The sequence below is a fragment of the Ceratotherium simum genome, chromosome 20, assembly GCF_057802395.1.
Source record: "Ceratotherium simum simum isolate JZ-2026a chromosome 20, ASM5780239v1, whole genome shotgun sequence".
Lineage (NCBI taxonomy): Eukaryota > Metazoa > Chordata > Mammalia > Perissodactyla > Rhinocerotidae > Ceratotherium > Ceratotherium simum.
Genome location: NC_141919.1, coordinates 6,495,663 through 6,519,967, shown reverse-complemented (window position 1 = coordinate 6,519,967; position 24,305 = coordinate 6,495,663). Strand labels below are relative to the sequence as shown.

Genomic DNA, 24,305 nt, shown 5'->3' with positions numbered 1-24,305 from the left:
ACTATGGTGTATTTTTCTCTTTATTCCCCCACAATGATCAGACAATAAATGTGTCTTTTATTGAACTCGATAAAATGTGTAATCAGTATCATGGGCTTGGTTCTCCAAATGGCTCCCTCAGAAAGGTAGGGAAGGAAGAAAGGGAAGGAAGGAAGGAAGGGAGGAAGGGAGGGAGGGAGACACAAAAGAAAAGTCGCAAGAATTCTCAATGCTAACAGTGACAACATCGTCTAAGTGTCTAAATATCTACGCACCTAGACATCAAATTTGCTTTAAAGCAGCTTCAGGGCAAACTACTAGATACAGAAAGAATTCCAAAAACAGGTCTTGTTTCTCCTCTAGCTTCTCACCATGTCAACAATCAACTCCCACTGCGTGTTTGGACATCTTTGAACTAAAGGAAATTTTTAGTATTTGTTTAATAAGGCAGCTACCATCATCCAGTGTACATTGCAGAAGTCGTGATTGTCTCATGCTCACCAGAAGTGAGAAAAAAATTCTACTAGTATAAATGGCCATTTGAAAAAATCTAAGCCCATTGGTACAAGAAGATCAGAGGTACACCTCCTGGGACATTTGGGTAGTTTAACTTGTTATGCAGCACATGCTTTAGCTTTTGAAGAAAGAAAAGCATGTGTATGGATCTTGAACCAGAGTGTCCTCCTAAGTAAATCTTGTTCCCCAAGAACGATATTCTTCGCATCTCCCTGAGCGCTCCATTTCTTTTCCCATTTCTCTTCCTTGATGTCCATTACTTGCAAATTTGTCCAAGAAAGGGCATCATATCACGGCAATGAACTACCTGACTTCTTTTCTTACCTGCATTTTCCTGGAACTGGGTTGAGAAGATGAACTGAAAGGAAATACTTTGGAAGATGGTGATGTTGACTTATTTATTCTTGAATGGGAAGCAAAGTCTTTTCCTTAAGTATTTTCTTGAGTGGGATCAGGTCCATTCAAGACAGTCTTAAGCATGTGCTTTATGTCAAGTCTGAGTTAGGTGCAAGGTCCGTGAATTCTTATAGGTGACTCAGGAGGTCAGAGTCAAGGGATGGTGAGGCACTCAGGGACAAGCAATAGTGGGGAAGCTTTAACACCATAGGCCTGAAGCAAGAGCCCCAACCGTGGAGGAGGGGACGCCTGACAGAAACTGGAGCTGTAGGGGACACAGCCCTCCAGAACCATGGAAGGAGGAAGCAGAGCTGTGGCTCTGGGAGGATTAAATACCCCAGTATCTCTCCTCCCACCTTCAGATCCCCTGCTGTGTTTCCCCTTGTCTGAAACTAACAAGAGTCCAATGGGAAACACCACTTACAAGTGAAGGAAGTGAGCTTGGGGACACAGTCCCTAGTGGACACACTTCCAGGACCTATCAGGACAAAGAATGGCAGAAATGGATCTGGGGCAGGGTAGAGGGTAAGGGGGGACAGATAGAATAACCAGGACAGTTGGTCTCTCCGAGTTTCTTCCTATTCTGAAGCTTTTGGGTATCTCTAGTCCTCGTAGAATAAAGATCATCCCTAAAGGAGTTTTTACTGTGAGAGATAACATTAACTTACAGGTTTGCCTCAAAACCATATGGGAGCGAAGTAAATCAGTGGGGATATAGATGAAATAAGATTGGCCATGTGCTGATAATTGTTGAAGCTGAGTGATGAATACGGTGGTGAGGGTACTGCTAAGTCCTGTATATATCTTTATTTTATACATATTTATATATTTGCATAATAACATTTAAAAAATAAAAATTTAACCCTGAAGCTGTGTTATAGGAAATCAAAATTTAAAAGCTCTCTCTTCATCTCCTAGTTTTCGCTTTACATTTCCATAAACCCTTGGGTTTAGCTCCTTGAAGACAACTGAACTTGGAGGAAGCAAGTGCCTCCTTTGCCACGGCTATTTAACATCTATACCTCTGCAATGCCATGGTCCTCAATGCCCAAGCTAATGTCCCAACCCAGCCCTGAAGGAGTTAGAGTCAATGAACTAATTAAAAGCATTCAAAAGTTACCTCTGTTCTGACCCATCCTCAAATGTTTTATGTGACCTGTTTCAATGAATTCAGGAAAAAAAGATGTTTTGGCAGATTTCATTGTTACAACATTGCACCAAGAAATTACATTAAGTGTCCTTGTGATGGCTTTAGGTAGGCCAAACCAACCATCAGCACAGAGGACCAGCTAACCCTGATTTGCCATCTCTTACGTTCCAGTTCACAATACACACACACACACACACACACACACACACACACACTCTGAGGCTTCTGAAATATTCAGTACCAATCTTGAGAACATCACCTCTGCCCAGCTCTTTAGCACTTGGTTTTGCTGCCGACTTCCTTTTCATGAGCCTCATTGGACCCAGGATGGTTCACTCCTCATGAAAAGGTCAAGAGCATGGGTGACTTGGGGAGAGAAGTGCTTCCCCTGTAGAGATTAGCTTCCCTGAGTGTCTCAGAAATCCACATATTGGATGACTGGTGGTTCCAGAGATGGCTTGAATTGGCTTTAAAGAAAATTTCCACCAGTCCATGAAGCCCAGAGCAAGGTATCCGCTCTCCTCCACTGGAGAAGATTTGTTGGTGTCAGTGGAAATACATGCCACTTGAAATGGTACATTTCTTCAACTTCCTTAGCAATTTTTCTTGAGGGGAATGGGAGGGCAAGTGATGATGTAATTCAGTGCCTTCACTTAAGCACAACTCTTTTCTCTATCTGTTGATCTTTAGAAAGAATCATGTTCTTATGAAAATGTGATATGTCACCTGTGCTTTCCTTAGGGTAGGGGTAGAGGGTGGTGGTTTAAAGCAGAATTATGTGCTTGTACTTTCTTAAAATCAAGCACTCAAGTAAGAAAAGCAGCCTGTTCTCCACATAAACATGGCAGTATTACACCATCTGCCTCCCTCTGCCCATGCCCCACCCCCCCAACCAAGCTTCTGGATGGTTTTAAATGGTTCCCATCCTTAAGAGTACTAGATCACCTCTCTCAAGAGAAATAATTTCCCCCTAAACCAATCTGTCATCTCATTCTCTAAAGGACAAAATGACAATTTACTTTCCATCCCCTTTTCAACTGAATTTAGCAAGAAAATGAATGCTCACAAATAAACATGCACCATTCTCTTTCAGGAGAGCATTGACTCGCTTCCTTGTTTAAAAACGTACAGTCTTACTGAAACTTCTAGAAGAAAACATAGGAAGTACGCTGTTTGACATTGGTCTTGGCAACATATTTTCAAGTACCATATCTGGCAAGGGAAACAATAGAAAAAATAAACAAATAGGACTACATCAAACTAAAAAGCTTCTGCACAGCAAAGGAAACCATCAACAAAACAAAAGACAGCCGAACAATTGGGAGAAGATATTTGCAAACCATGTATCTGATAAGGGGTTAATCTCCAAAATATAAAAAGAACTCAAACATCTCAACAACAAAAAAACTAACAAACCAATTAAAAAAAAAAGATGTTCAACATCATTAACTATCAGAGAAATGCAAATCAAAACTACAATGAGATATCACCTCATGCCTGTCAGAATGGCTATAATTAACAAGACAGGAAACAACAAGTGTTGGAGAGGATGTGGAGAAAAGAGAACCCTCTTGTGGGAGTGCAAACTGGTGCAGCCACTATGGAAAACAGCATGGAGATTCCTCAAAACATTAAGCGTAGAACTATCATACGATCCAGCTATTCCACTGCTGGGTATTTGTCCAAGATCATGAAAATACCAATGCGTAAAGATACATGCACCCCTGTGTTCATTTCTGCGTTATTCACAATAGCCAAGACTTGGAAGCAACCTAAGTGTCCATCATGGGACTAATGGATGAAGAAGATGTGGTATATATACACAAGGGAATACTACTCAGCCATAAGAAACGATGAAATCCAGCCATTTGTGACAACGTGGATGGACATTGAGGGTATTATGCTAAGTGAAATAAGTCAGAGGGAGAAGGTCAAGTAACATATGATTTCACTCACAAGTAGAAGATAAAAACAACCACAAACAAACACATAGAGACAGAGATTGGATTGGTGGTTACCAGAGGGGAACTGGGGAGGGAGGAGGGCGAAAGGGATGATTAGGCACATGTGTGTGGTGATGGATTGTAATTAGTATTTGTGTGATGAACATGATGTAATCTATGCAGAAATAGAAGTATAATGATGTACACCTGAAATTTATACAATGTTATAAACCAATGTGACCGCAATAAAAAAAAATCCTCAGAAAGCTCTTATGTAGTTTTTCTTAAAGGGAGGTTTTTGTTTTTTTAATTAGCCACATCCAAATTCCTTGAAAAATCTAGCTCAGGAACCAGAGCCAGCACCCAGGAAATTCCCAGTTGGCATTAGTATTATCAGCTAAAAGTCTGGGCTGGATGCACAGCCTTCTCATTATACTGCCATGGTGCAGGGATCTGTTTTTTTTTTTCGTGTGTGTGTGTATGTGTGTGTGTGTGTGTGTGTGTGAGGAAGATCAGCCCTGAGCTAACATCCATGCTAATCCTCCTCTTTTTGCTGCGGAAGACTGGCTCTGAGCTAACATCTATTGCCAATCCTCCTCCTTTTTTTCCCCAAAGCCCCAGTAGCTTGTTGTATGTCGTAGTTGCACATCCTTCTAGTTGCTGTATGTGGGATGTGGCCGCAGCATGGCCGGAGAAGCGGTGCGTCAGTGCGCGCCCGGGATCTGAACCCAGGCCACCAGTAGCGAAACGTGCACACTTAACCACCAAGCCATGGTGCCGGCCCAGGGATCTGTTTTGACATGGATAACCAGATAGATGTGTGTCTATTTAGGGCTGGGACTCCACACTCGGCAGTGGGCCAAAAGGATTGTTCCCTCTAGTGGTTGGTGCTGGGTATGGTGACCAGAACCTGAGGGGCTGAGATTCCAAGAAGGAGGTGACCTTCTGTCTTATGTTGTTGGCTTTAACCCCACTCTGTTTCCAAGCAGATGCAAATGACACAGACTTTCAAGGTGGGAAGGAGATGGAAGACTACAAGCAACACACTATTCAGGATGCCTTGTCCAGACCCCAATTTCCTCCACACCTGGGATTGAAATGCCTCCCCAGTTTAGGGCTGGCTCTAGCTATAGAAACAGTACAATTAGGATAAACCAGTGCCACCCCAGGACTGAGTTGCTCAAACCCTACACCTGGCCTTCTGTGTAATGCCCAGCCCAAGTGCAGAGAGGTGGTAGAGAGAGAAGGAAGCCCTACCTTTGTCTGTAGGCCCTCAGTTCTCCCAGGCCCAGATGCTAACATTATGCCTTTGGGGGCATGTATGTGCTACGTACTCAGTTAACCTCACAATTGATAGAGTAACTACTACTTTAATGAAGCTCTATAAGACATCAATTTGGCACCACCTGTGTTACTTAGGAATCATTTATCAAGTTCCATAGTAATCCAGACTGTCAGTGAGCAGAGGGTGGAGCAGAGGTTCTCAAAGTGTGTTCTCTAGACTGGCAGCATGATCATCACACAGGAACTTGTCAAAAATACAAATTCCCTGCTCCCTTGCCCCAAGACCTATTGAATCAGGAACTCTGGGGGTGCAGCCCCCCAGCTCACTTCATCTATTCACATTACCTATCTGCCTCTTGCACTTGGTAAAGAGTTTGTATTTTTCTGAGAAAAATTCTTGGTTACAATTTACTTCATCACATTTGCTCTTAGGATTACTTTGAAAGGAAAAAAAGCAAAGCAAAACTATGAAAATATTAACAATGACGTTATGATATATGTTGTATGTGTATAAAACCAAAGGTTTTAGAAGCCCACATGCTAACTTATCTGCGGTGCCCTTGTAGGTGACTGCAAACATGGTCAGAAAATAGAGACCGTGGTACCCTATACATCAGGAAACACTTGCAAAACTGCCACTCAAAATCAGAATTCATTGATTACTTGCCATATACACAGACCAGGTTTATAAATAGCACCTAAGCTACAGGATAGTGCTTTGTTCTACCATTCAAGAGCCCTTGGAGTTGACACTTCCCTTGCAAAGTGCAGGCATGCTGATAACTAAAGGAAGAGTATTTTCTCCAAGGCCTCAGGATTCAAGAACCAGAATCAGGATTGCAGCCCCAGGCAGTTCTGGCATGCCTGCTGTTGGGTCCAAACCTTGGGCCAAGGATGGATACGTGACTAATATTCCACATATTCTAAGATGATCAGTCCCAGGCATCATCCTTGTTTCTGGAACAATGAAACCAAGTCTGTGCAGCAAAACACAAACACCACATGTTCTAATACTTAAGGCCATTCCAGAAATTCACCCTCACAAACTTGAAAAGTCTGCTTTTCCTCTAGGATTTTTGATGATGGCCAGTGTTTTGAACTGTCCCTCAGGCCAGTTTGAATTTAAGAACCAATGCCATCCATGCCACTACACCTGCCATGAATGTCAAGGAAATGAGCCCTCCAGCTGCACCTCCTGTGGAGGTGAGGGAGTCTGGGCGCTCGCTCGTTCTTCCTTGCTTCAAACCTGTTGTCCCGCTGGACGTTATTTGGTTGACTCAGAAGCTTCATCTCTAGGGACAAGGGGTTGAGATTAGACAGTTGTTTATTACAGAGTGTGTACAGCCTTGAAGTTTCTGCCTGTTGTCAGGACACAAGTTCACATTTTTGTGGACACAGACTCGCTGCCTCTGAGGAGGTGAGAGAAGCTAAGAGATGTCATTCCAAAGGAGAAAGAAAGGGCATGCAAACATGATGCAGACACGAGGCAGACAGTAAAGATCAGACTGGTTGAGGCGAAAGTGAAAAGCTAGGAAATTAAGGCAGACACATTCAGTCTTTGAGAGAAATATCTTGATAGAGGCTGTGGCAGCATCTCCTCAGCCCTGAGCTATGCCGGTTAGAAGTTGTCAGAGCCCTGTGAGGACAAAGTAATCATCTCAAAACACAAGCACGACCTTTTCTGTCCCAGTTTTAATAACTCTAACAGTTTCTGCTGTCATTGGATTATATTCCGTGACCTCAAAGGCCCTCTGTGGTTTGACCCCTGACTCCTCTCCAGCATCCCTTCATAGGCCTGTCCCCCACTTTGACCTCACGTGGGACGGATTCATATTTTATTTGAACTACACAATACTTTTAACATTTGAACCAAATTTACAAATTGGGAAATTTCAAATAAAAACATGGGTTTTTGACTCTCTTACAACTTGAAGATATGAAACTGGGCCTACATTCCCCAAATGGTTGATTGGAGACCCAAGGAGGCAGCTCTCCCTTTCTCCACAGCCCCTACCACCCCCAGTTGTCTCACTGAACCTGAGGCTGTCAGTTACCACCATCATCATGTTTACATGGTTTTTCTGGGGGAGGAGAATTATTTATCTTTATTCTTCCTTGTAGTAAAATTGAGAAAAATGAAGAAAAATTTGAGAGTATGTATGTAGAACTCACTATATGCCAGGCTGTCCCAGCCTCCGGATCCTGAGGTGACCTCACGTGATGGTGTAGGGGTTCCAGCAACTGCTGGATGGAGGAAAGGGCAGGATTCTCACTGCTCTCCCTCATATCTTCCTACCTGTGTCTGACAAGTTTGGCCCTCTGAAAAACAGAATCTTTTCTGAATGAGTCTCTGTGGAAACAGGGTCTTCTAGGGTTTCATAAAGTGCCTGAGAAGAATACAACTCAGAAGGTTGATCCTCTGTATTCTCCTGAGATCCCATGTTCCACCAGATCAGGGTTTTCTGCTCCACAGCATTGACCTACAGCTGTAGAATCACCAAATGCACATTACTTCCTCCCAATCACTCTCCTTCCCTTAGAAGACTATGTTCTAAGTCAAACTCAGAGACAGCAGACACTTTTTTCCACCACCTCTATGGAAGCCTCCTTTATTGTGTCTGTCCCACAGGAACCAGCAGACTTCTGGCATGAAATCACAAACAGAAAAGAGGTAGCTTCAGAGCCCATAATACAATGGTGTGATCAAGTCGTATTTGAACTAGGGCTCTAGTTAAATAAGAAACGTTAGGTTAGACCATTTGAGAGTGATGAGTTTATGGGTAAAAAACAGCTGACGGTTGGAAATTTCATATGGTTCAATTTAATATACTGACTCAGTTTCTGCGCTTGAAACATGGGGTCACTGCTATTTTTATCCACAAATTCAGCAGCCTTGCATCCTGAAGGTCAATGGTTCTGGATCTTCATGTGGTAGATCACATGATGAGTGAACACTAGACCTCAGTTATTTTGGGTAACACAGATCTGCTGCTCTTCAGAGGTAGAGGCAAATGAGAGACCTGATTCACAGAAGATGTATATCCTAAACACACTCAGCACAAACAAAAACCCCAGGAGGGGACGGGGGTAGGAGACCACTAGGTGCATCTATATTAATCTTGTTTATATATATACATATATATATATATATGTAACTGATCATAATTGTTTTCATTAATTGTGGTAGCTTGTAATTGATTAGAATTTTCCATTCCCTCAGGAGTAAATTCCCATAGTCTCACACTGAGGGCACCGCTGATTCTTACCTTATTGAGTCCAATGTTGATAGCAGCTCAGGAACTTTCAGGAATGCATGTAAAGGAGTCAGAGAGGTGTGCTTGGTTTAGTGCTTCAATAGGCTGTCATCATAGGAATTGGCAGCTGTGCCAAAATTCAGACCTTAGACAGTTAACACAAGTGTGTGATTTTCATAACAGAATTCAAAATCATTCTGAAAGATTGCACTGTCATAAAAACTTGTCTATCAGTGAACATTTGTTTATTCTCGTGGGATCTCTGTAGACCCCAAGTCTCTGAGCTTCCACAGATACCAAAAGGAGCCCTTGGGAAAGTTAACCACATTCTGACTTGAGTTATCCACAGGGCGTGGTTGGTGTTTCTGCAGTGACATCCCAGATAGTAGTCCCTGTTCACTCAAATACATGAAATATTGGAAAATGATTCCCCACAAGCAAAACTTTCAACTACAAGTGTATAGATAATGTACTTTTCATTAAATCCATTCTTACACTCCTGGTCCCCGAGGAGCCAAAGCACTTGGTTACACCTTTTTTAAATAAAATATCTTGGGCTACGTTAGCTTCATGGTTAATTTGGTATATTTTCCCTCTTTTTTTTGCCCCTCCATCCGTTCAGATAAGCATGGCTGGGAGCACTACCTGTACCAGGGGGAGTGCTGGGAGAGCTGCACAGTGGGCCACCACTCTGCCGAGGGGCACCCCTCCCTGTCCTGCCCAGACAACTGTGAGCTCTGCCACAGTGCACACATCTGCACGCAGTGCATGGGCGGCTACTTCACAGTGCCCACCAACCACACCTGCCAGAAGTGAGAGTGTGGACGAGGTGAGGCTGCTCTGGGGCCACTGCCCTGTACCAGGAGCTGACATGAGGAGCTGTACAGCTGATGTCCCAGAGAATGGAATTGTCTTCCTGGCTTTAATGTCAGCATCTGGGATGACTGCGTGACTCTGTATGTCAAGTGCGTGACAGTGATAGCTACCCCTCTCTTTCCCCAACACAACTTTTCTCTGGGTTCCCCGAGACACAGTTCAAGAACACAGGAATGCAGCTAATCACACAGAAAGTGATCTTGAGTGCAGGGCGTGTGGGCAGTGTATAGTGGAGAGAAAATTAGATTAGAATCCAAAAGTCCTGGTCAGCAGGTTTCTCCTTCCCAATTACTAGTTATGAGACCCTGGGCAAAATTAATCTAATTTCTCCATTCCTTGATTTCTTCATTTGTGAAATGGAGACCATAGCACCAAGATGGCTGCTGTGAGAAGCCAGTGAGACTCAGCCTACCTAAAACCACGTGGAAATATTAAAATGTTCTGTGACTTGTATGTGTTATTGTTATTGCCCAATTCCTTATCTTATATGGGAAGAGGGAGATGGAAAAACAGCACTTAGAGTTTTTGTGCTCTTCCGTGTAAGAATGCTGCAGACCTTTTCTGCTCTGTAAAGAATTATGCCTGTTCTGGTGCTGAAGAGAGCTCCAAGATGTTTCTAGAATAATTAAAACAGTCATTCCTTTTTCTTCTTAATGTTTACTAATGTAGTATAGGATCTAAAACTTTTAAAAAAATGTTTAGGAGGACCGATAAAAAGAGACAGAGCCTCATCATTTATAGACCCAAGTCCATATTCCCAGAAGCAGAACTTATTTATTTAATAAATAAAATCTACCAGCTTGAATTCAAAACTAGTTGCACGGCTTATAGTTCAACTTTGTTCTATTTGTACCCAATCAAGCTGATCCAATCTACGAAACCAATAAAAGAAGATAAAAGTGTTCATTGACACATACCTCCTCAAGGGTGGTTTTGGGTTTCATGATTGCTCTATGACCTGCTTGAAAATAAGTGACACACGCATATTTTCACAGCAATTCATGTGTCTCCACTCAGTTACAATGGATTGTTTTTCACTCCTCTCGTTGTATAGGTGAAGTCCAAGACCCAGACCATGAAGAACACGTGCCTGGGGAAGGAGGCTGTCTGGGCTGCAGCGTGGGCATGTCGTCTTCCTTTATTACTTTAAGAGTTGAAGTAGCTGTGTCCTTTTCCACACATCCTCATCCTGTCATTGCTTCAGCAGGGACTCCTGTCATCGTTGTCACCATCAGTGTCACCATGGTGACATAGGCTCACTCCCATGCAAACAGGGTCACAGTGAGAGATGCTCCCTTTTGAGGCAATGGATAGGTCACATGTCTTCATGAAACTCAAGTTTAGGAAAGGATGGGGGCATCTTTTCCTTTGGTTGTTAGCTAGTTGGCAGGGGATACCTACAGCAACCGTGTCTCGGGGTGCCTGGGACTCAGCCTCTCCTTAGCTTCTCAAGGTGACAAATTTGAAGATGAACAATGGTCGGAGAGATATGAACTCAAGCAAAAAAATGCCTAATGATTCTAATGCACTCATATGTGAAATACAAAAGCTTGTCAGGAGTTTGGGGATCTTCCTTTGCAAAAATGACTCAATTGCTAGGAGCCTAAGACAATCCTTTGAGAAGAAAGCCATGTGGTGACAGTAATTTGAAATCCCCATCATACAATGAAAAGCACTGGTCAGTCTGCCATGTAACTCTCTAATTCAAATCATTGGCTCCTCCTTTCTCCTCCCTTGCACATGTGATTCTCCTGTGGAGGGGGTGGTAGAGACAGTCAGTACCACAAAGCACCGTTGGATTGGATGTCAAATGAAAAATAGGGAGGCCACCAAGTTACAAGAATGTATCTTAATGTAAATTTAGGCAAGATATTTAAAATAATTAACACTTGGGTCTATGGATTTTTGAAAGGAAACCCAACCTAAATTAAAGATGGATGGCATAATTTCTCTTCATAGTTTCCTTGAAGCCCTGTGATTGGTTAACTCATGCTTCTAAAACTTTAATGTGCACATAAATCTAGTGGGGGATTTGTTAAAATGCAGATTCTGATTCACGGGTCTAGGGCAAGGCCCGAGAATTTTCATTTCTAACAAGCAGCCAGCGAAGCCAATGTTTCATGAAGCACTCATGAATTGCAAGTGGTTAGATTGTGCCAGGATTAAGTAGATCTTTCTTTTTTTTAACTTTTTATTTTATTTTATTTTTTTATTGATGTCTTAATAGTGTATAACTGTGAAATTTTCGTTGTACATTATTGTTTGTCAGTCACCATATAAATGCCTCCCTTCACCCCTTGTGCCCACTCCCCACCCCCCTTGCCCTTGGTAACCACTATAGAGTTCTCTCCGTCCATGTGTTGGTTTATATTCCACATTTGGGTGAAATCATGCAGTGTTTGTCTTTCTCTGTCTGGCTTATTTCACTTAACATAATACCCTCTATGTCCATCCATGTTACTGCAAATGGGATGATTTTGTCTTTTTTATGGCCGAGTAGTATTCCATTGTGTATAGATACCACATCTTCTTTATTCAATCATCAGTCGAGGGACACTGGGTTTCTTCCACTTTTTGGCTATAGTGAATTACACTGCAATGAACATAGGGGTGCATAAGCCTCTTTGGATTGCTGATTTCTGGTTCGGTGGATAGATTCCCAGTAGTGGGATAGCTGGATCATAGGGTATTTCTATTTTTAATTTTTTGAGGAATCTCCATATTGTTTTCCACAGAGGCTGCACCAGTTTGCATTCCCACCAGCAGTGAATGAGGGTTTCTGTTTCTCCACAACCTCTCCAACATTTGTGGTTTTTTGTCTTGGTGATTATAGCCATTCTAACAGATGTAAGGTGATAACTTAGTGTAGTTTTGATTTGCATTTCCCTGATGATTAGTGATGTTGAACATCTTTTCATATGCCATTTGGCCTTCTGTATATCTTTCTTAGAGAAGTGTCTGTTCATATCCTCTGCGCATTTTTTGATTGGGTTGTTTGTTTTTTTGTTGTTCAGTTGTGTGAGTTCTTTATGTATTATGGAGATTAACCCCTTGTCAGATATATGATTCGCAAATATTTTCTCCCAGCTGGTGGGTTGTCTTTTCATTTTGATCCTGGTTTCATTTGCCTTGTAGAAGCTCTTTAATCTGATGAAGTCCCACTTGTTTATTTTTTCTTTTGTTTCCCTTGTCCGAGTAGACATGGCATCCGAAAAGATTCCTTTATGACTGATGTCAAATAGTGTATTGGCTATATTTTCTTCTAGGAGTTTTATAGATTCAGGTTTCACATTCAGGTCTTTGATCCATTTTGAGTTAATTTTTGTGAATGGTGAAAGCAGATGGTCTACTTTCATTCTTTTGCATGTGGCTGTCCAGTTTTCCCAGCACCATTTATTGAAGAGACTTTCCTTTCTCCATTGTACATTCTTAGCTCCTTTGTCCAAGATTAGCTGTCCATAGATGTGTGGTTTTATTTCTGGGCTTTCAGTTCTGTTCCATTGATCTGTGTGTCTATTTTTGTACCATTACCATGCTGTTTTGATTACTATCACTTTGTAGTATGTTTTGAAGTGAGGGATTGTGATGCTTCCAGCTTTGTTCCTTTTCTCAGGATTGCTTTAGCTATTCGGGGTCTTTTGTTGCCTCATATGAATTTTAGTATTCTTTGTTCTATTTCCAAGAAGAATGTCATTGGGATTCTGATTGGGATTGCATTGAATCTGTAGATTGCTTTAGGTAATATAGACATTTTCACTATGTTTATTCTTCCAGTCTATGTGCATGGGATATCTTTCCATTTCTTTATGCCATCATGGATTTCTTTCAATAATGACTTATACTTTTCATTTTATAGGTCTTTCACTTCCTTGGTAAGATTCATTCCTAGATGTTTTATTCTTTTTGTTGCTATTGTAGATGGAATTATCTTTTTGAGTTCTCTTTCTATTGGTTCATTATTAGCATACAGAAATGCGACTGATTTTTATAAGTTGATTTTCTACCCTGCAACTTTTCTGTAGTTGTTGATTATTTCTAACAGTTTTCCAACGGATTCTTGAGGGTTTTCTATATATAAAATCATGTCTTCTGAAAATAGTGACAGTTTAATTTCTTCATTGCTATTTGGATTCCTTTTTCTTGCCTAATTGCTCTGGCCAAAATCTCCAGTACTATGTTGAATAAGAGTGGTGAGAGTGGGCACCCTTTTCTTGTTCCTGTTCTCAGAGGAATGGCTTTCAGACTTTCCCCATTGAGTATGTTGGCTGTGGGTTTGTCATATATGGCCTTTATTATGTTGAGTTATTTTCCTTCTATACCCATTTTGTTGAGAGTTTTTATCATAAATGGATGTTGGATCTTGTCAAATGCCTTCTCTGCATCTATTGAGATGATCATGTGGTTTTTACTCCTTGTTTTGCTAATGTGGCATTTCATGTTGACTGATTTGTGGATGTTGAACCATCCCTGCGTCCCTGGTATAAATCCCACTTGGTCATGGTGTATGATCTTTTTAACATATTGCTGTATTTGCTTTGCCAATATTTTGTTGAGGATTTTTGCATCTGTGTTCATCAGTGATATTGGCCTGTAGATTTCCTTCTTTGTATTGTCCTTCTCTGGCTTTGGTATCAGGGTGATGTTGGCCTCACAGAATGTGTTAGGAAGTGTTCCATTTTCCTCTATTTTCTGGAATAGTTTGAGAAGGATGGGTATTAAGTCTTCTTTGAAGGTTTGGTAAAATTCTCCAGAGAAGCCATCTGGGCCTGGACTTGTATGTTTTGGGAGGTTTTTCATTACTGTCTCAACCTCTTTACTTGTGATTGGTCTATTCAGATTCTCCATTTCTTCCTGGTTCAGTTTTGGGAGGTTATGTGAGTCTAAGAATTTATCTGCTTCCTCTAGATTGTCCTTTGTTGGTATATAGTTTTCATAGTATTCTCTTATAATCCTTTGTATTTCTATGGTATCCATTGTAATTTCTCCTCTTTTGTTCTAATTTTATTTATTTGAGCCTTTTCTCTTCTTTTCTTAGTGAGTCTGGCTAAGGTTTTGTCAATTTTGTTTATCTTCTCAAAGAACCAACTCTTTGTTTCATTGATCCTTTCTGCTATTTTTTTTTTTGGTTTCAATTTCATTTATTTCTGCTCTAATTTTTATTATTTCTCTCCTTCTACTGAATTTGGGCTTTGTTTGTTCTTCTTTTTCTAATTCTGTTAGGTGTAGTTTAAGATTGCTTATTTGGTCTTTCTCTTGTTTGTTAAGGTGGGCCTATATTGCTATGAGCTTCCCTCTCAGGACCGCTTCTGCTGCATCCCATATGAGTTGGTATGGTGTATTTTCATTTTCATTTGTCTCCAGATATTTTTTGATTTATCCTTTAATTTCCTTGACTATCCATTGGTTGTTTAGTAGCATATTGTTTAGTCTCCACATCTTTGTCACTTTCCCAGTTATTTTCTCGTAGTTGATTTCTAGTTTCATAGCATTGTGGTCAGAAAATATGTTTGTTATGATTTCAATCTTCATAAATTTATAGAGGCTTGCTTTGTTTCCCAACATATGGTCTATCCTCAAGAATGTTCCATGTGTGCTTGAGAAGAGTGTGTAGTTGGCTGTTTTTGGATGGAGTGCTCTGTATATATCTATTAAGTCCATCTCATCTAGTTTTTTGTTTAAGTCCACTATTTCCTTATTGACTTTCTGTCTGGATGATCTATCCATTGATGTAAGCGTGGTATTAAGAGCCCCTACTATTATTGTGTTGTTGTTAATATCTCCTTTTAGGTGTGTTAATAGTAGCTTTATGTACTTTGGTGCTCCTAAGTTTGGTGCATATATAATTATAAGTGTTATGTCTTCTTCGTGGAGTGTCCCTTTTATAACTATATATTGCTCCTCTTTGTCTCTCATTACCTGTTTTATCTTGAAGTCTACTTTGTCTGATATGAGTATGGCAACACCTGTTTTCATTTGTTTGCCATTACCTTGGAGTATTGTCTTCCATCCTTTCACTGTGAGCCTGTGTTTGTCTTTAGAGCTGAGATGTTTTTCATGGAGGCAGCATATTGTTGTGTCTTGCTTTTTAATACATCCTGCCACTGTGTCTTTTGATTGGAGAATTCAATCCATTTACATTTACAGTGATTATTGATATATGAGGGTTTAATGTTGCTATTTTATTCCTTATTTTCTGGTTCTTTTGCATTTCCTTTGTTTCTTGTCCTGTGTGTTTTGGACTACCAATTCAGTTTGGCGGTTCTATATGAGGACTCTTAATTTTCACTTTACTTATCATACATGATTCTCTTCTGCTTATTTGTTTAGTGGTTACCTTGAGGTTTGTACAAAAATTCTCATGGATAAGATGGCCCATTATCTGATGACCTCTTATTTCCTTAGACTAAGTCGATTTGATCCCTTTCCTCTTCCCCTTCTAAGTTATTATTGTTGCAACTTATTCCATCTTCTGTTGTGAGTGTGTGTTTAAAGCGATGAGGTTATATTTATTTTTTGTGTTTTCCTTCCTTTGATCTTTGATTCTGGTATTTAAGTGTTAGCTCACCTATTCTGATAGAGAGTTTAAACAGACTTTTTATTGACCTTACCTAATGGATTTCCTTAATCCTTAAATATTATACATGAAATATAATTTATCTGAGGGTTGTCACCTTCTCTCTCTGCCTTAAATGGAATAGATGTATTTTTTTACAATATCTGTATCTACAAAATAGAGTTTTTAGGAATTTTAATATGATTCCCCCATTACCTTCCTCTATGAATTGAGGCATGTATTACTGGAAAATAAAATAATGAAGTTGTACTGAAGAAGATGGTAACATTTAGAATCAGAAATTTAAGGATAAAATGCTAATTTTCTGGGAAGCAAAAATAGTCCTAAATATAAGTAATAAAAGCACTAAAATTTAAAAGATAAGCAAATTCCAGTGTCTCTTGTGAAGTGACAGGAGGTGGTCTTTCTTTCAGGGAGCAAAAATAAATGGTTTGACTCTCTTGATGTCCCTTTTTGCCCATTTTATACCATATTTGCTGTTAGGTTTCACATCCCAGCTAATTTTTGTGGTCTCCTTTTGCACCTTTGTTATTGCAGGTTGTGTGTCCATGCGAGCATTTTTGTGCATCATGGAGATGTGTGTGTGTCTGTGTGTGTGAGTGTGTGTGTGTGTCTGTAAAATCTTAGACCTGAGATTTTGGCTCTCAGGTTTAAGGGAGGTATGAATATGTTTAGACTCATTTAGGATCAGTGAGGATCTTGGCTTGGAGGTGGGAAGAGTGACAACCATGATCACTAGGGATCTGCATTGTGCCCATTCTTCCCTTAGCTGACCCAGCTAGAGATGAGACTTAGGTAGAGAGAGGTACAAAGTTCAGTGGGATCATAGGAGAGAGTGACTAGAACATTCTAAATGCTGCTAATTTCTAATTTTAAATTCTAAAATTTCTCTTAATTTATAAAATCTCTGTATTTTGGACCTTGAGTATTTTGGGTTTGCCTTGGCTGAACTCAATTTTCACCTTATTTCTGAAGCTTCTGTTGATCTCTCCAGTGGAATTAATTCTCTTTTCTTATTACCCCTTGTTTGTAGGCCAATGATCATACTTTTTACATTTGATTTGTGTAATGTTTGCTGTGTACCCAACTTTCTGCCTAGACACTAAACCACTTGAGAACAAGCTCTATGACTTATACACCCTGCTCCCACAAGAACTAGCAGCACACCTAGGATATCATAAATGCACAATAAATGTATTAATATTTGTTGAATTGAAATTGGGAGTTTCCCAAATTCGGAGCACAGATGCATGGCTCAGGATACACAGGGATTTCCATATGATGTTTTCTTTAGTCACACTTTGTTTATAGACCAAGAAGAAGGGAAATCATATGATACAGAAATAAATGATTTTTCATGAAATGTTAGAACTATAAGTGAGATTGAAGAGGACATGGTTTATTAAATGTCATAATTTGACAAGATATGAATACAAATTTTAAAAGGTACAAATAATTTACCATAGATTTTCCTGAGACTCTTCTTTGAGAAGGGACATCATCATTTGGAGAGAACTCAGCTTCATCCCATTTTTATAACATAGATTCATCTTTGAACCAAAGCTAGACAATCTCTCAAGGAGTTAGAGAAAAGTGAAATCAGTCATTATGAGATATTTTCTCTACACCATGTAATAATTAGTTCTTGGAAACAGTGGAATTTTTTTCTGAGATTTTTATTCTTTTCCAGATATTTAATACAACTATAGATTAAGATGTTTTCCACTCAATAAGTAAGAACTCAAATTCCAGATTGACACTGATCTCATCAAGTTCCTGGGTCGAGCTGTTTGTTATTCCAAAGAAAGATTACTGGAAATGGAACAGAAAGGTAACACATGACCAAAAAGTGACTGTTGTATTGTGAGTAAAATATTGAGTTTGATATTGTATGATGAAACAAGGGTGTTTTTATTATTATGGGGTTAGATTTCTCTTCTTTTTTTTACTGAGTTAAAATTGACATATAACCTACAATCAGGTACATAGTAGGTAATACAATCTAGGTTTGTGTATGTACTGTAGGGGAGGAAGAAATTTTCCTCTACCCTTCTAGGTTCTTCTGGCTGATCTAAGAACTAAATTGACATGAGACTGATTAACAGGAGAAAAACAAACAAAAGTTGTTTTGTTTTGTTTTGTTTTGTTTTTTTTGTGAGGAACATCAGCCCTGAGCTAACATCCATGCTAATCCTTCTTTTTTTTGCTGAGGAAGACCAGCTCTGAGCTAACATCTATTGCCAATCTTCCTCCTTTTTTTTTTTATCCCCAAAGCCCCCAGTAGATAGTTGTATGTCATAGTTGCACATCCTTCTAGTTGCTGTATGTGGGACGCGGCCTCAGCATGGCCAGAGAAGTGGTGTGTCGGTGCGTGCCCGGGGTCGAACCCAGGCCAGCAGTAGCAGAGCATGTGCACTTAACCGCTAAGCCATGGGGCCAGCCCCAAACAAAAGTTTAATAACATATATACATATGATAAAGCCAGAAAACCCAAGTAACTCACCAAAATGGCTGAAGCCCTCACCTTAAAAACCATCCACAGGGGAGGGCCCCTGTCTTGATGTGAATGCAGCCATGTTTGACCGTTCCATTAACCTACAGCCACCAGTACACAAAGAAATATAAAGCTGTTTCTGTGTGGTGGAAACTGGTCTTTTTCCCGGAAACTGGCCTTTCTCCCACAGAGATAGTTGCAATTTGTGAGAATTTCAAGGTCCTTTGGGTGTCATGGCCTGGGGCAGACTGGCCATCTGTGCCGGGCTGGGATGATAACCAGGGAAAACAATGCACGTACACAACTGCCAGGCTGGGAGGATAGCCAGAAGGCTCAGTGCATGTATGCCACTGATAACCATTTGTGCGTGGGAACACTGAATGCTTGCTCTGTAAACTCTGTAACTGCTTATATAAATGCTGGAAACCGAGGCCTGGTGAGAACCTCGCCTGTAGAAGGGACACTTTGTCCAGGACGGGTGATTCCCGCCCAGCCGTGTCAATTAAAGGGACTCTCCCAGCAGTCGGGGGTGGATGTTGTGAGTAACCAATCTGATATGTTCTCTTTTTGGTCAACCTGGTGTTTCTCTTTCTGGTTGATTTGTGTCATTTCCCTTCAGTCGATCTGGTGTTTCCCTTTCCAATCAATCTGATGTTTTTCCCTCTTATTATATGACCTATTCAAATCTGCCGCTATCTCAGCCAATCTGGCATTTCCCTTTCCGATCGAGCTGGTGTTTTTCTCTCTTATTATTTGACCTATTCAGATCTGTTTGCAGACTATCACCTTTACTCTCCTCTATATAATAAAATATATCTTCAGTCCATTTGTTTGGAGTGAAAAGTTTCTTTTACGTCTCCAATCGAATCCTCCAAACCTCTCATAATATAATTGGCACTGTGAGCAGAATTGATTAAGGAGATGGCTTTCCTGTTCAAACGAAGGGTAACTGAAGCCAAGGTAGAAGAAATTCCAGGATGGCAGGACCCTCCCTCTTGCACTCTGGCTGGGGAGTGGTCTCGTAGGTCAGGATTATGTGAATCTTGGGATGTTCATCTGCGAGATATGAATCATTGGATGTGACCAAAGCTTTGCAGATGGTGGGAAAAAAAAGAGATGATGTTTCTTTTCTGGCATGGCGAGGTTGGTGTTTGTTGAATGCTTATCGTTGGGCTATAGAATATAGGGATAAAATGCAAAAGGAGAAGGTACTCTTGGAAAAAGTAATTTCAGATTTGCAGTCCTGGCTGATGTCACCCAAAATAGGAACTCTTTCCTTGACATGAGCCTGGCATTCTAGTTTTATTTGGCCCCTCATATCTGACAAATAGAGAGCCTAAATATGTGTGCAATAATAATTTGGCGAGCCAGCCAGGAGGCTCTTTGCTCATGGCTTGGCGGCCCTGGGCCAGGTGGGATGTCCTGGGAAACAACCCAGCAGCTGCCTAGGTGATTTTCCCTAGGGACTGCTCCCAGTGCTTTCCATCAGACCTGGCATCGCTGACCCTGGGCACATTTTCTTATGACAGGGAAACAGGCTCTAAAATTATTTGTTTGTTTGTCTGTTTTTGCTTACACTGAAAACTCCCTTCCCCTCCATCTGGGGTCCTGTCTCTTTAAGAGGCAGGGCTATCCCTACTGGAGTGGGAATAACTGTAGGACTTTTACCTGAAATCTGTTAGATGCATCTATCTGTTCTGTTTGGGGTGCCACATGACTGTCTGTTATGTATGTTTGTAATTTTGAAGGTGGGGACTTCCATCTGTCCCCAAGAAAAGCCCTCTGGGCCACGTCTTGGCTAAATGGGCTGACTTCAGCTAGGAGCCCATGTCCAAGAATAAGACAGTTTTTTCTTGTAACACCACATGGCCACAATATTCCATAGACTCCAGAGAAAAAGTGGCCAAAATGGGGCAATTTCAGTTTACCAAAACTGATGTATTTGCTTATTCAATTGGAAAAAGCCAGCTAAAAAGTTAAATTACTAGTGGGAAGCCTATTTTAATCTTTTGAGGTTTCTAAATAAAATCAGAAATACTGTACTGCCTCTTTAGAAGAAAGTAATTAAACACGCCAGCAGCGGAAGCTGAACCTGCTGCTCTTCTCCCCTCTCTTGCTGAGCTTCCCCGCTTCAACTCCCCCAGAATTCCTGATCTAAAATTAAGCAAGTGAAAATATGTAAACTTTTGCAAGTAATTTAAAATTGTAATGGCTATTCTGGAAAACCTCTGTTTCAGATGAGTCCACCTTGAGGGTCACTCTTAAAAGAGAGGATTCAAAACCTCTCACGATGAAATGCAATCTTTAATTAATACACAGAAACTTCTAAAAGACAAAGTTATTTCAAAAACAACTTCCAAAATCTTTTTGGTAACTTAAAGCTTTAGAGTTTTGCTAAATTAAGTTGATAAAAATTTATTGAGTCTCTGGGTCATTTCCACATAAGATAAAACACTAATAATTGGTTACTAAGCATAGATTTGTCTGCCTTTGGTTTCTTATCTCAGAGAAACTGAAAGATGCTTGGGTTTATTGATAAACATGTTCTGTGCATGTTGAGGAATTTTCTATGAGAAAGTACATATTTCTAAAAAGTCTATATACAAAAAAAGCAAAATGTATGTTGTCCGTAAAAAAGGTATAGAGAATAGAGCTATTTTTGTTTGTTTTATTAAGAAAGATAAATTTGTCCTAAAGTACTAAAAAAAAAAAAAAAAGGCATGGGACAAATTCTAAATACAAAAAGTAAGTGACAGAAAGTTTGTGAAAATAAAACACTAAGGAGTTTTGTACATGGTCAAGTTGGCTAAAGTAAGCTGGTGGAAAATTAGGATTTGGCTTTTTCTCTTGTAAAGGTAATTTTCTTAAACTTTTAGTCTGCTCTTTATATACAGATTAAAAGGTGTTCCTTCGAGTAAGTCTATATAAAAAACAAAACATCTATGTTTTGTTAAAATAATTTCTTATGTTCAAAAGGACTGAGGTCTCTCTATTAAGGTTTTTGTTTTTGTTTCTTGATTGTTTTAACTCTCTGCCTTTGACTGTTTCTGTTGTCAACTTGATTCAGTAAATAACTAGGGGGAGAGAAGTCAAGATGGCAGCATAAGAAGACTCTGAACTTACCTCCTCCCACAGACACAGCCAATTTACAACTACTCGTGGAAAAATTACCCTTGATAGAGAACTGAAAACCGGATAAGAGGAACTCCTGCAACAAAGGACAATCCAATTTGATGTGGAAGAGGCAGAAACTCCCTTCTAGAGAGAAAAAATGCCGCCTTCCCAAACCACAGTGCGTCACGGCCACTGGGAGCAGCCCAAGGGTACAGAGCCCTCCCTGGAGGAGCGGGGCCCTGAGCCGGGAGTGCCCCTGCTGTAGGCATTTTGTGGACTCAGCACAATGGAGACGAGTGGCATAATATCTGACTTTGCCTGCTACTAAAACATTGGGGAGTACCCCCAGAAAAGCTGGTTAACAAAGAAATTAAAACCAGTTCTTAAGGGGCCCATGCACAAACTCGCCCGTTTCAGAAAGCAACCTAAAATTACCAAAAAGAAAGGTGCACAGTGCTGTGGCGAAAAGAGACTCACCTGATAGGCTCTGAGTGCATTGCAGTGAGAGGTGAGACCTGTCCAGGGACTGGGATATTGGCGGCGGCCATAGTGTGGCCTGGTGTGGGCGTGCTGACACAGACGCCATTGGAGTTCTCCCTGGGGCCTCCTAGCCCAGGGTCTGCCCCACCCACTAGAGCACTGATTTAATCCAGCTCAGCCAGGGCAGGCAGCCCACCCTAGAGACTGGCATCACCCAACAACAAGCCCTCAGGCAACTTGTGGGCGCGCATAGATTGGTGACTGGATTCTCTGCAGCCTGGCAACTGAGCCCACTTCAGTGGGGCAGGGCGTGCACAAGGAGGGGGTGGAGAGTGTGGGGCAGTAGTGGAGTGTGTGGGGCTCCCGCCATGGAGAGACTGGGTCCACTTCAGGGGGTTGGGGCGCACACACAGGGCAGGACTATGTTGACTGTGTGTGTGGACCTGTGGTTGGCAGGGCTTGTCAGCTGCAGAAGACTTGTGCTTCTCAAAGACCCACATAGGGGGTTGCCCCACCTTCCAAAGCTTGAAACAATTGGGTGCTCCCATGCCTGAGGCCAGCCCCACACAGCTGCAATCCTCAGAGAGCTGACAAGAGACCTAAAGGCTAGAGGCTTATAGCATTTGTAAGCTCCTGAGCCTAACAACCTGCCATGCTGGGGGCCTACTAACTTAAAGGAAATACTGCAACACAAATGTGTTGTTAGAACTTGCAGCCAACTATGCTGGGGCTCCCCACACCTGATAAAGAGACTGAAGGACCCACAACAACTACAAGCAGCTGAGCATTACAATAGCTGGTTAGGAGCATAACTCAGCCTCCCTGGGTGCCTATAGGGAGAGAAAACACACCACAACAGAAGGACACATGTAGCCCACATAGAGGTCACCCCTGGAACATTGAGAACTGAGGGAAGCACACTACAGGCCTCCTAAGGCATCACTTATATAAGGTCATCTATCCAAGAGCAGAAGACGTAGCTGACCTACCTAATACATAGACACAAGCACAGGGAAAGAGGAGGAGGCAAAGGAATACACTCCAAGTAAGGGAACAGGACAAAACTCCAGAAAAGGAACTAAGTGAAACAGAAATGAGCAACCTACCTAACAGAGAGTTCAACCAAAGAATGTTAAGGATGCTCACTGATCTGGGGAGAAGAATAGATGAACTCAGTGAGAAGGTCAATAAAGAAATGGAAGATATAAAAAAGAGCCAATCAGAAATGAAGAATACAATACTGGAAATGAAAAATTCACTAGAGGGACTCAAAAGCAGAGTAGAGGATACAGAAGAACGGATCTGCAAGCTGGACGAAAGACTAGAAGAAAACACCCATCTGAACAGGTAAAAGAAAAAAGAATTAAAAAGAGTGAGGACAGTCTAAGGGACCTCTGGGACAACATCAAGCGCACTAACATCCATGTTATAGGTGTCCCAGAAGGAGAAGAGTGAGACAAAGGGACAGAGAATCTATTTGAAGAAATAATAGATGAAAACGTCCCTAACCTAAGAAAGGAAACAGACATCTAGGTACAGGAAGCACAGAGAGCCCCAAAAAAGATAAACCGAAAGAGGCCCACACCAAGACATACCATAATCAAAATGTCCAGAATTAAAGATAAAGAGAGATTTCTAAAAGCCGCAAGAGAAAGACAAGTTACATACAAAGGAAACCCCATAAGGCTATCAGCTGACTTCTCAGCAGAAACCTTACAGGCTAGAAGAGAGTAGCACAATATATTTAAAGTGCTAAAAGGAAAAAACTCACAGCCAAGGATACTCTACCCAGCAAGGTTATCATTCAAAATGAAAAGAGAGATCAAAAGTTTCCCAGACAAGCAAAAATGAAAGAAGTTTGTCACCAAGAAACCAGTGCTACAAGAAATGTTAAAGGGACTGATTTAAGGGGAAAAGAGAAGACCACAAATAGGAAAAATTATCTATTTCCATGATAAGAGGGTAATGGATACAAATGCACAAAAAAGAGGTTAGATATTATATCAAAAAAATTAAATGAGGGAGGAGGGGAGTTAAAGAATAGAGCTTTCAGACAGAGGTCAAACTAACGAGACCATCAATTCTGTATAGAAGGAGAAAGGAACAGAGAAGGACTATTAAAACACTGAGAAAAAAAAAGTTAAAAAATGGCAGTAAGTACATACTTATCAATAGCTACTTTAAACGTCAATGGACTAAATGCTCCAATTAAAAGGCATAGAGTGGCTGATTGGATTAAAAAACA

At 40.8% G+C, this 24,305-nt stretch overlaps 1 pseudogene; it reads left to right on the top strand.

Annotated features, from left to right (window-relative positions):
* LOC147914340 (nuclear pore-associated protein 1-like) overlaps positions 1 to 24,305 on the top strand; it is a 47,137-nt pseudogene that overhangs the window by 1,018 nt on the left and 21,814 nt on the right.